The sequence below is a fragment of the Anoplolepis gracilipes genome, chromosome 8, assembly GCF_047496725.1.
Source record: "Anoplolepis gracilipes chromosome 8, ASM4749672v1, whole genome shotgun sequence".
In the NCBI taxonomy this organism is placed as follows: domain Eukaryota; kingdom Metazoa; phylum Arthropoda; class Insecta; order Hymenoptera; family Formicidae; genus Anoplolepis; species Anoplolepis gracilipes.
The window spans coordinates 7,526,053-7,540,338 of NC_132977.1; the positions used below are offsets into that span (position 1 = coordinate 7,526,053).

General features: G+C 36.7%; 1 protein-coding gene across 3 annotated transcripts in view; it reads left to right on the plus strand.

Annotated features, from left to right (window-relative positions):
* Nucleotides 1-14,286, plus strand: part of Pip (uronyl 2-sulfotransferase homolog pip) — a 52,713-nt gene that overhangs the window by 32,691 nt on the left and 5,736 nt on the right. The window lies entirely within an intron of this gene.

Consider the following 14,286-nt stretch of genomic DNA (forward strand, 5'->3'; position numbering starts at 1 on the left):
GAAAGATATGAAAAAAATCAAAGGAACATAGGAATGAAAATTCAAGATTTTTAAGTTGTTAAAAAAAAAAACAGAAGTTTATGATGTGTTCCACATTCTAAAATGTAATATAATTTCTCAATCAGATAATAAATGATATGAGTAAATAGCCGTTTAAACGAATGAATAATCAACATAGAGAAAAATAATCGAAAGAACTGTATTTTATCCTCTTTAAAGCGACGAGGACAAATCCGAAATAACCGTTAGAACTGTTAATTGGAAGGAACTGATTATCTGTTTAATTACACAAACCGCGCTCCGCTTTCCCGTCGCCTGAAAATGAACTACATTGGAATTACAATCGTGTCAGCCGGCAGTCCCGAGAGGCGCACCATAATAGACACGTTTATACACGCGCTTTTATCTGCTCGTACATACTCCCCGTGGGTGCTGTTAACTTCCCGGTTGAGGAAGGTCAAGGTGTGAGAGAGTGAACGCGGATAGAGGATTCGAGGAGAATTACAGATACTTGTACGCATTTTGCGCATTATAGAATATGTGTAGATCTGTTACATCGTTGCTCGTACCCGTACATTTGTCATTTCATCCGTACATTTAAAAAATTACATTAAAAAAATTCAAATTCTAAAGTAATAAAATACACGAAATATCTGTTAAAAATCTTTTCAGAATTTTATTTTTTTTTTCAATTATTTCGATAAAAGTTTCGATATTATTGTTCTCTAAGAAAATAGAGGAAAGATAAAAAAAAAAAGTATCTTACCGTTGTTGATATCTGAATGATAAAATCTAAGAGTAGTTGATGAAAGAGAGAAATTTTTTTCTCACCCAAATTATTTCCTTACGGATGTCGTAGCATCAAATTCATTAAAGGAAATGCTCTCACTAATGATCCCTACATCTCCTCGGATGCATTTTGTACATACAAGTATGTGTATACACGCGCGCGTGTTAAATGAGAGAGAGAAAGATCTTTATCGCTCCAGTAGTTACCATTCCACATCCATTTCGCAGGATTCGTAACGGTAGCGAGAGCTTCGTTTACTCGCAATCGCGAGCTAATTATTCGTGCACGTCCCGTCGTTCGCTTCACACGTGGTAAATCTGCGTCTTTGCCGCGCCGAGTATATTTATTACGTTACGGCTCTCGCAATTACGTGTGTCCGCGGCATTGCTTTATTATTATTTAAGGCCGAAGCGAGCGCAAATTATGTTCATTCGAGAGATCGAAAGTACAAGAGTTGTTATTATCCCCGGTATTCGGCTCCTTGCGAATTCGGACAGTCCCTTATATATGTGTCTGCACACATTGCTCTACAAGAGGAATCACATGTGATTATACTTTCTTTTTTTTTAGTCACAAAATAAAGGAAATAAAAATCAGTAAAATAAATATATAAAAACGCACGAAATAGATATTTAAAAAATTTCCCAAAATTTGAGAGGACACAATAATATACACAGTTTAATTTTACGGACTAAAGTTTCACGAATTGTAAATATTGTACAAAAAATGTTGATCGTAAAAAAAGACAAAAGATCGTATAAAAAGATCACTAAAAAAATACGATTAGGTATTCCCGCCCGCAAAGTCGTGCGAAACGTCTTTACTTTCAATGGCATATACCCACTTGTGAATTAAAAACGTTATACGTGGTATAAAGCAGCCTTCACAGAAATTCATCTCAGCTCGGAATACAATGATTAACAATGTATTGTACGAACGTGGCTTATAATTATTATAATGGCCAGCCGCATTACTTTCTACTAGAAATTTTTGCTCACGACATTTCAGAAAGAGTAAATAGTTAGCCTCTCGTTTTTGTGAAGCGAAAGTCAGAATACGTTCGAACAGGACCTCACGTATTAGCGATTAGAGACCGAATTGAAGGCAGTGTATTACATACATAGTTATTTATGTGATAAAGAGACTTTGATGAAAAGATTGCGTCGGTCACATTCGCGAGAAAGATAAAATCGCGGAAAAAAATACAACGTTAAATTACAGTCTATTGTTTCGTGTATAAAGCCCGCTTCAGATGATTTATAACGATTGCGAAATATAAATTCAAAATAGTATTCTATGTCACATTGCTAATATAGATGTGTATTTTATTTCTTTAAATATTTTGTGCATTTTGCTCAAAATTTTATTAGAAATTACACAAAATTATATAAATTGAATTTTGTTCCGACTTTTTGACACGAATTATAGATATCATCTACAGATGCTTTAGAGTACAAATATATTTGTGTTGGGAAAAGAAAACATTTTTTTGCATATCGCGTATATATATGTAATTCATTTATCTTTAAAAATATCTTCAGGAATCTTAAAAAAAAAAGTTGGGATACAGTAAATATATAATATATATCTATTTTTTTAAGATAAAAAATATCTAACAATAAGTTTTGAAACTGTACTTTCTTAAATTTAAATGAAAGCATGTTTGAATCATTTTCTCTTGGCTTGTAATCGATTAGCATATATACAATTCTAATTATCGGTTCGTAAGTCGGCGCTACATTGACCATAGGGAAACGCGTGAAAGATACGTGTGATACATTTAAAAGCCGTTCACCAGAAGGAAAAGGCGACCGGGAATACACGTGAAAGATATAAAGGATGCTTCCCGGAGGCGGAATCGACCAGGGACCAGCCGAGAGTGGCCGCATCTAAGGGAGGTGAAAGGAAAAACGCTGGCGCGCGTGAGCGAGAATAAATCAGATGTTAGAAGAAGCGCGCGCATTACAAGGAGAAATGGATTAATCGCTCGCGGCGAAATAAATGGCGATGTGAATGGAAATGAAAGTTCAATCGCTCATATACCGAAAGCGTTCTTATCGAAGAAATTCGTTCTCGACACGCGGCGAGGATGAAAGGACCATGATTGAGCTCGAAACGTATGAAGTGCGATCATCCGCGATTTTATGCGAAAAAAAAAAAAATGCGGTGACGGGGACAGTGCGAGAAATGGAGCACTGATAACTAAAATTATCATAATGAGATAGATTTTCTACTCTTGCATCAATAAGAATATACAGAACATAATTTAACGACAAAGAGATCTTTGTAGGATCTGTGTGTTATTGATATGCAGGCGTGCAACTCCAGTTTGTGATTAAACCAAGAGGTAGAGAGAGAGAGAGAGAGGTCCGGCGAGAAATCTATTCAGGAGACGAAGTGGATTAACGAGGTGCCTTCCACCTCTTCGCGGGGATGCGTCGCACCTTCGTATTCCACCCCGGCTCCCGACGTTATCGCTCGGCAACAGTTCGTAATACGTTCGCGAGGAATGCGCGGTGTCCGGCCTCTTCGTTCGCAAAAGATCGAGATCAAGAATGATCTATGGAGGAGCCGTCTCGCTCGTGGAATGATTCGCCTCGGTCATGAAGACGATCGCGAATACTCGGTCATGAAATCCAGTAAAAACCTGAGTACATTCATAAATAAGAAATGTTAATCTTTGCACGTTCTTTTTCTCTATATGTATATTTCTACAGTTCCAAATTTATCAAAGTCAGTAATAACGCGAAAAAAACATATATTATTTAATCATTATTTGAAATAAGAAGCTAATTTTACTTTAAAGAAGTTACATTTCATAAATAATCCAGGTTCTCTCTTATCATTAAGCCATCAAGAACTTTCTCGATATCGTGAGTAATAGTCGTACCTATCGGCTGTATAATGAATCACATAATTCACCGTGTATAATGGCGTGTTATTTTTTAACGAAGCACTTAGTCATTCTTCACTCGGGTTCCTAAATACTTTGAAAAATGACTGATAGCTGTACAATTTTTTCCCCTCCGATCGCAGCACCATTCGGAAGCAGGATTCTATATTAGCAGAGCTAATTCCGTGTTCACACCTAACTCGATATAATTCAACGCGTGGAATTCGCAAGCTCTTCGGGAATCAACGTAAGTTTACATTCGACCTGCTTGTCAACATTTATTTTAACTAGCAACCAGCCAAACGTAAAATGACAATGCATGTAAGTGAAAGTAAAGATATTCCTTACTTTACGCAGGTACAGACGCGGTAAGAAGTGTATCGTGTAGCTGTTGAAAGCGACTTCTTTGCGAGGACTTTTGTTATAGTGAAAGCGACAGTTCAATTGATACATAAAAGCACCATCTCAAAAGCGATTAGGGTTAATCGGCTGCCCATGCGACAGTAAAATCATTCAGACTACAAGCGTAGTCGTGTGTCATTCTCTTGTATATCCGTCAACTGGCCGAGCAGTCAATCAGACATCGATCAATCATCGGCAATTAGTGTGAAATCGTTGAGCAAAATAATCTGCATAGTAATTCTGACAAGAAAAAATTAATTTCTTAATAATTACAATTTTCATCTAATAAAAAGTTTTTCCAGAAGAAGATTGTCGAGTGATTAAACGAGGCAAAAGTTGCGTGAGAGTTAACTTTCTATAAAAACGACAATTTGTACTTAAAAAAAAAAAAAAAACTCTTGATTTTTCTGTAGCATCGTCGGTTTGATTAATAAGACAAGATCAAGATCAAGATCTTTCTCCGCAAGAAAAGGAAGTGCCGTGTCGTTAACGTCACAGAAAATTAAACGCAAATTCGAGAACGACACTCACCTTTTGTTCGTGCGCTTTCTTTCTAACCGTTGTCATGTAATGTGCCATTGTTCCGGTCACAATCGGTCGGCCAGTTTAAGAGAGAATAGGAAGCGATCCTTATTGTTCCCTATTATAATATACAATGCTGTCGGACTGTCCAACTGAAAATTGCAATTGGTTAATCTATTATCGCCCACCGTCATTGTAATGAGAATACATGCTGAGATTATAATAGCTTCAGATGTGAATACATCCTGATGACAATAATAATAACATTCATTGAAGCGTATTATCAAAACGGAATTGCAAATATTATACGGAACGTTTTTTCGCAAAAATAGGTTAATGCAAGATCTGCAGATCTATTCTCAATTCGAAAGTCTTTTTTTAGAAAGTTTAAGATTTCATGTTTACATATCAATTATCAATCCATTTCAATTATTATTATTAGTCAATTTTATTTATTTGAAGGTATAATATACATTAAAATCTATAATGTTCTTAATTACTACTATATCATTATTAAACATTTTTCTCTCTTTTCCTTTAAATGCGTTATTAACGTTAGCACACATTTACGCGCTCTATTAAGTAAGTTAGTACGAGTTAAAACTGCTACATGATAACTATAAGAAGTGCAATAAGAGCGAAAACTTGTGTAGGTCAGGTAGTTTTACGGATAGAAACGAGTTTTAATATTTATAATAAATAAATATCTTGTATATAAATCTTAAATTATAGATTAAATTATAGATAGCACGATATTAATTGATTGTAGTAAAAAATATATATTTCTTTATCACATTACGCATAAAGAGCTCGTAACAAAAATTTAACAAAGAATTAAACATTTTTTTATCCTTAAAATTTGCTTTTTTAGAAGAAAATCTATAATTCGCGCAAAATTCAAGCTAATTCTATAATTCTATTTAAACATATATATATAATGACATGTATACATGTAAGTATTTTATTTCTTTAAATATTTTGATATATATTATTCGATATATAAAATTATAAATAGAATTTTATTCCAAATTTTGTCGCGAATAATAAATTATCAATCGATCAAAGCAAACTGAAACTAATCTCTCCCTCTCTCTCTCTCTCTCTCTCTCTTTAAATTTTATAATAAATTAAATTCTAATATCTTATTTCTTTATGCATAAAAATATAACCTGTATATAAACAATATTCTTTGTAAGCTCTTTTAGTTAACATGAATAGCGTTCCTATATTTTTGCACGGGCCAATAACGATTCGTTATGGGTCAAGATTATCCAAAGGAAACGATGCGAATAGTAGTGTCCGTCTAACCCAGTTTGAGTAATTTTTTTTTGAAACGCATCAACGAGCTGGATCATCTTGTACGTACATACATATGTACAATAATACGCGACCGAGAACGTACCAAGAGCATCATATGCATCTAATACTACGTTTTATATACAGACGCAGCGTGTGACTCTTCCGCCTTACAGATCCTGCTGAGAGGCGATAATTTCCTTTCGTCGTTTAATCACAATATTATAAAGCAAGAAAATGTGAAGAAGGAAATAAGAGTGGGAGGTAAAAAATGGATAAAAGAGACAAGTTCTTGTCAATCTTTCATCGCGATAATCTATTTTAATGTAAATAAAGAACGGTGGTTATTTAAAAATCGTAACGTTCTATAACCATAGACATATTGACCGCGATTAAATAATATATACTTGAGATTACTCGTAATTTAATGCTAACGTTTGCAAGTTCCACCTAATGATATTGCATGATAATACGTACCCGTAAAAGGGAAAAGAAAGCGCACGTTTCTATTCCACTGTATCATTAGCGCGTAAAAAGGATGCTACAATCGGGCGATTATACAAACGAACGATCGCGTTTGTACTTTGTATGATCAGCTAACATTATGGAAATGCCGTTAACGCACACGCTTTCAATTGGCAATCACAGTTTCGTATAATGGAATTGTTTGCGATCGTGATGCGCGATCCTACCTGACGAAGCGGTATTTATCTCCAGTCGAATTGCGAGATCGAATGCGAGATGACAGTATTTCGCGCGGAGAACTCTTATGAAACACTTTCGATCGATTATTAAACGCCGATCGATAAACTTTGAACGGGAAGTGAATTGAATTTTCTGGAGATGTATCGTGGGAATTAGTTAATGAAATTCATTCGGCGAGGAACACACGTATTCACACGTCGAAGATAAATACTACGTTGTAAACCTTAATAAAACGGTGTGAATGAAACCTGTACTTTATGATCGCTCGAAAGCATTTATTGCTCGATGATATCGTTTCGAATTTATAGCCTCTTGTAAGTGAAAGTTGACTTGATGTCGTTATTATACCGTTATATTCGCGTTAAAAAAGATGGATAATTAAAGGATGCGTGAGCTCAACATAGTATACGTATAGATATACATGTATTATATGCACAATTATTATTCGACAAGAAAAGAAGATATATTATTAAACAGATTGAATTTAGTTACTTGTCGATAAATTAATTAAAGTAATTATTTAAAATTTAAATTAAATTATTTATCGCAATATATGAGGTTTAATTTTTAAAAAATGCGTGAACTTCGGCAATCAAACATGTAGTGCAGCTACACATGAAGGATGGGCACAATTATCATTCGACAAGAAAAGCCCCTACTAAATAAATTGAATTTAGTTACTCTTGTGGATAAATTAATTGATGTAATTATTAAATTTAAATTAAATTTAATTAATTGAAGTAATTATTAAATTTAAATTAAATTTAGTTATCTATCGTAATATATGAGGTTAAAGGTTCTTTGATTAGAATTTCAAAGCGAAATTCCACAAGAAAATTAATAACGACACAGTAATCTCTTGACACTATTCTCATGGATATGAAGCACGCTATTGCTAACTATGCGACGATAAGCACTCCTTTTTATCGCAATTATTTTCGCGAGATTGCGGATTTCTCGAATTCCTTGACATTGAAAGAATTCGCGAATCTCGACAGTCCGCAAATTCATTTTCCCCCGAGGACTTTGTATCCGAGTCCTTTGTATCTTTTGTGGCCGGGTCTATTACCGCAGAGTCTTGTAAACGCTTCTTCTCTTCAACCACAGACGAAGACAGGTATGTCACGATCACGGATGCCTCGTTATTGTCGACAACCTGAAGTTATATAACTCTACCAGGATAATTTCGCGTCATATCCTAGGGAGGAGATTCTTTCCTTCCTATTTGCAAAGAATTCTTTTTCTTTTACAAGCTTTACGAATTGATTACTTCTCGAAAAATTGATATTAAATTTTCAAAAATTTGCATCATAACAATTGATTATAAATGCCCATGACAACATTCGATGAAAGTATTACTATCACTTTCGTTCATTGAATCGATGAGATCGAGAATCTCGAAATGAATTTTTTCAAATCTTGATTATGATGAGGAATTTTTATTTTTCGAAATAAAATTTAAAAATGATACATACATTTAAAGAAATTAAAATTGATAACCAAGTTTTCAATAAAAAATCGTTTTACACAATTTTTGATATCATAAATTTAATTATAAAAAACATCTGGAAAAGAGAGAAAGAGAGAAAATTATTGCTTTGTCGGATATCTTTCTTAGTAAGTAAAATAACCCAAGCGTATCAAGCGCACAGGAAGTATCGAAATGACTTCGAGAAGCTCCGATGCGACCTACATTCTTCATTCTTATAACGTTTCGCGAAAGTAGTCAGGTAGCTCCCTTTCGAATTTCTCGTGTGAGGCACTCCTTTATATGCAAACGCCTTTCCTCGCGGAACGGACGTTCAGAGTTCAAACAATTTCACGTGATCGTTGACTATTTGAACTTCCTCGTCAAGTTTCTCGCTGTTACTTAAAAATTTTTTTTTTATCACGTCTACCACACATGACGTTGCAGTAGCGTATCATCAATTTTATTGTCTTGCCACATTAGTAATTGACTTTCTCGTTTATTTACTTTCAGCTACAATTAATTTTACATGAATGTCTCTTGTCGCGCGTTAATTTTCCATTAGCGTTATCAGAGAGTGTCAGATTACGAGAAACTCTTCATCATTATTCTTCTTCGAACGACAAGATTAATTCTAAACAAGAGATGCAGGAGGAGAGAGAGAAAGAGAGAGAGAGAGAGAAACACAAGTATCGCGATATCATCGGTGTTTTGTACGATAAAAATTCGTGATCCCTATTTCCTGGATCGTTGATTAAGGAAATTGCGATCACTGTCACGGTCAATCAACTGTATGCATTGCAATGCGCAATTTTTTACGCGTTCTTGCATATATGTGCATCTACATTGCCACGGCCAAGCCTGTCAGAGAGTTACTTTCTGCGTGATTTTTTTCTCTCTCTTTCTCAATTTATTTTTAAATTACCTTGCAGGTATGTGGTACGTGTCGATCTTCGCCCGTAACCTCGTGAAGGAAAGGCGGAAATTTGATCTCTCAGCCCCACTTTTGGCTAAGATGAAAGTTACCGCAAACTTCTTCAACGAGGCGTAACGAACAATTAGATCGTCTCAAGAGACGATGCAAATGTCATCACCATGCCCTCTCCTTCTCTCTCTCTCTCTCTCTCTCTCTCTCTTTGTCGACCTCTATAGCTTTCTCGAGTTCTGGATCAACGGATCCAAAGGCAACTGACCAAAATGGGAGTAAAAGGTCGCCGATCCGGTCCGGCGTCTTGACATCCTTTCTTCTTTTTTTTCTCGCCTACGGCAACATCTCGATTGCAGAAGTAAAGAACGAGTTTACCCCAGTCCGTGTGGTCTCGTCAAATCAACTCGGCGAAATATCTATTAATAATTCAAATTGGTACGCAAGAGTTGGAGCGCGACTGACAAATCTTTATCAGCTTCTAGCGATTTAGCAAAAAAGAACACGAACACCTATATCCTCGTTTTATTTAATCAGAGAGGATGTGCATCGTAAAAAGCGACGCATAAGTGCACAAGTGATCCTCGTATTGTGTTAACATTCTACCGAAGCGATTTTCTCTTTATTGCTAACAAACGATCGCACCATCTTTCCTTTTTTCATATGTATCATGAATATTTACATCATAAACGCTGAACGCTTCCTCCTTTTTTTCTCTAGATTTAACGATGTAAAATCACATGTTTAAGTAGCAAAAACGATGGAGAATAACGCGAATCATTTATTCAATAACCTCGATAAAATTTCGATATAATTCTAAGGATACTCACACAGCAAGTGTAAAAGTGACATTTCATGTAAACTTGTAATATATTACTGAATGCATCAATTACACAATCAAATATATAATTTTCTTGTATATACAGTCATATACATATGTTATATGCATCATACATTGTGAATGTATTGCTACATTCGCAACATTAAGAAGAAACATTGTACACATGACTCCGCAATAATTGGAGGTTGTCTCTTTAAAAATTAATAAAGATTAATTGTGATCGCTTATGGTACGTGGAATGTGAAACGTTATTGTTCCTTCGCACGCAAAAGCATGGCGTTAAATTGCAAGGAAATTGGGTTGTTCCACAGCATAGATATAAAATTAGAATGTGGAAAGAATAGCATATATTCTTTGATAGTAAACTCCGAGTTACGCTTTTCCACGATTGGCCTTTTATCGTATTATAATATTTATAAAAAAATAGTACTGTAATAAATTACAATATTAATAGAAAATGTTGATGAAAATTAAAAATTACCGCGATTTTTCTCTTCTAGAAATAGAGGCAGTCGTTGAGTCGCAACCGCTTAAAATTATTGAAATCTCTTATCATAATTGTCAAACTAGTAAGTTATAGATAATAAAGTAACCGTTGGATTTTTGTACTTTTCACACATTTTAATATTATTTCTGATTTTCTCAATCTTACAATCAACCCATACAGCACAGATCATTGCAATTACATTGCAGCAACGTTTCAATATTGCAAATTGTAATAAAACATTACAAAAACATTGCAGAGATATAAATCCACAAAATATCGGCACAGTTGTTGCAACATAACATAAATATTCCGGAAAAATTACAAAATCAAAATTCTATAATTAAATTTTTTTAGGATAAAACGTCTAGGAATAAATTATATATATAATTTTATTGAAATTTATAATATAATATTTTTTAGATAAAAAAATTATTACAAACATTTAAGTTCAACTTTTTATGTGTCCATATGCTTCTGATATTTATCTATCAGAAAAATATTATTCTTATATGCGACATTAGTCGACGATTGCAGTAACAATGAATTATTGCAAATTCATAACATTGCAATATTGCTATAATATTTCGTTGCAATCTTCCTAAAGGCGGACATTTTAACGTTGCTGCAATCCCACAGCAATGATGCAGCGACATTTCGTAGTGAATTTTCAATATTGCAGTATTGTGGTAAAAGATTGTTGCAATGTGTATACAATCTTTCTGTGCTGGGAAATAATAAAACAAAGAGTCTCGTTAGATCCGCTTAAAAACGCTTGTCGGAAGAAGTGTCACGTATTTCATTCTCTCTCTTTCTACAATTGTCTCTAAGAAATGTTACAGCAGTCGTGCACATATACGAGATCTCGGACATAATACTGACGGCCATTCTGGCATAACAGAGCGCATAGGGAGTCGAAGAGTTGTTCTTCTTCCAGCGGGCAAAGATCAACGATCGGGAGATGCGCACGGGGATGATTTTTTGCGGCCATCAATGTAACCGCGACTGCGTCTTAAGCCTTGTGAATGACGTGAATAAAGCCCCTACGCCTACGCCGAGCGACGATGCCCCCGGCCCCGACGAGCGTGCAGTTCCGGACGCGCGCGCCCGCGCGCGAGGTCCGTCATTAAACTTGCATCTGTATCAGTCACGAGACTCGCCGATGATTGTGGCCGATGTCCTCTGGCGTCGCGCGTTCGTTGCGTACGTGCACAAGTCCAATAATGGCCGATAATAAATTATCGGCCATGATTGTACTCGCCATCGAGCAATTTTCAATTTGCGCGATGTACCGCGATTGATCCAAGGGAGAGAAAATCTCGCTCTGATAGAGAAATGGCAAAGACAGAATGTAAAAAGTGACGGGCGATAGCTAATCAAGTTACTGCTTTTCCATAAAAGCGAAAGGTTGATTGACTCCATCGCGTCGTTTTTTTGCCAAACATTTCCTGCCTGCATGAGTGGAAACAAGAGTAGTCGATAGAGAGTTCCGCTATTTACGATCGAGTTGTCTGTTTACGAAGAATCCTACGAAGAAAACACTCGTTACTAAAATATAAAATATAATAATAACAAAATTTATAATATATTCAAGGGAAGTGCGCTTAATTACAGACACTTTGTATTAAATGCCAGCTTTAATAAATATACAAGAGGAAGTGTTTGACACAAGAATTTCGACTTTATCAGCTCGGTAACAAGCCGATCGAGAATTAATTATAACACCCACGCTGTAAGCACCCACGACTCGGCTTTCTATTATATATACGGAACTCGATTTTACAAGCTAGAGGGGAGTGGGAGGGAGGAACACAATGCCGACGGAAACCGTTATTACATGGAACTATCGCGAACCAATCTTGTGCATAACTCATCGGCATTGTGTTCTAAGCGCAAGTTGCAGCTGCGGTGCTCGCGTCAATCGAATGTCTACTTCGAGCAACAAGGACTTGGTTTGCGATGGAAGAGCTATTTCACTTGAAAGAGGAAAAGGCGCATCGAAAGAGAGAGAGAGAGAGAGAGAGAGAGAGAGAGAGAGAGAGAGAGAGAGAGAGAGAGAGAGGAAACCGAAGCGATATACAATATCGATAATCGACGTTGCGTGAGGTCACCGTAGAAGCTTCCCCTCGCCCTTTCCTGGCCAAGGCATTGTCAGTCCGATCACGAAGCGACCTCGCATCTTTCCTGGCGATCGCGAGGGATGCTGTTCTCGCGAGCGCGCGCGCGCGCGCGCGCTTTTATCTCCCCGTACGATCTTGACTTGTGAGAGAATAGCCGCTCTGCTACATTTTCCTCACGAACGATATTCCTCTCGTGCGCGTTGAGTTTGATTTTCAGATTTTAGATGGAATGTTAATTATTGACCATCCGTCGTGAGCGTGATATATCTCGGGATGTACAATAACGCTCTTCGACGCTCGAAAACGAAACTTTCCCGCGTGAACGCGATCGATTTTAGATAACGTCATTAAAGAGCGATTGAAAAACTTTCGAAATCAAGTCTCTCGCTGAACGTTCGAACAATAAAATAACACGTTGCGTTACATGCGTAAACCGGCGGACGCGCGTCAAGCGTTAAATCCCGCGGATTAATCCGGCGATCGGGCGGAAGAATCGGATTAGTCGCGTCGATCGGAGACAAAGTATATACCGGATGATTTACCTGCCGGCTTCGCTCGAAACAAGATCTCATTTCCAGCTGGCTGCGCTGGAGCAGAAACACGGAGATTGAGAAAGAGAGAGAGAGAGAGAGAGACGCTCATCGCCCGCAGCGCGCGCGCTTTTTTCCCCTCTCTCGCGTTCGTTCCGCGCGTGAGAGGAGATGCTCCTCTCTCGGAGCATCTCGGCGGGAAACGCGGCAAACTTTCTAGAGATGACCGACGGTCGCCTACGAGAATCGCCTCGATTCCGGTCCCTTCAAATCGTTGATCTTGGCCGAGTTCCGCGGCGACCTCTTATAATCACGGCGATCGTGCCGATTAATCCGTCTCGCATTAGGTCTCCCGTTTTTCTTTCGCGACTCGCATGCAATGCCGTCAACGAGAAAAGTATTTATTTTCACGAAGAGAACTCACTCGGGGAGATCTAAGGAGACTTGATGAATTTCGCAGAGTCGCCCCGATCATTAATCACACGTCGCATGAGAAATCATAATCCGATAATTAAATCGTCAATTTTCTGTTATTGTGCCTTAATTATCGCGCGTAACATATAAAGAATGTATAGTGTACGTATACAGAGACCGCGTGTAATTACAACGTTAATTACGCGTGCCAAAGTGTACGCGTGTTCTCGAGTCGGACCGCCAAACTTATCCATCAACGTTTGCAGGCAACATTCCGAGCCGACAATCCCGCCGCGTTGGCTCTTTATAAAACATAACTCCGACGTTGTTCCGTATATACGAACGTAACGGATCACGCGGATTTTGTTACGGTATTTCCGGCGTAGCTTTGTGTACGTCGCAACGAATTCCGTCGCGTGTCGGAAAATGTGTGATAGAGATCTGCACGCGTGTCACGTCGGACAATCGAGTCGCCGACGCATTCGTGAAATACGCCTATCTCGAGGTATGAATCTGTAAAATCCTAGAAACAAGGATAGGTTCGAGAAACTGTTCGAGACGTCACACCTCTTTATTTCGTGATGTTAGATAGACAGTTATTGAATATTTATCGAGACTTTAATATGTATTATATGTCAGTTTTAATAATACATGAGGAAAATTTTACAGAACAAATTACATGAAAAATACATTGCCTTTTAACATTCAATGTAATGCTGGTATATAAAGACAAAAATTATAAATTATACATTTATTTTATTGTTTGTTAACGATTGTGCACTGCTGTGTATTATGTGCATTGAAATATTTGAATAATTACAATATTTGTGTAATATATAATATATATATATATATATATATATATATATAATATCATTAATATAATAATATATTTA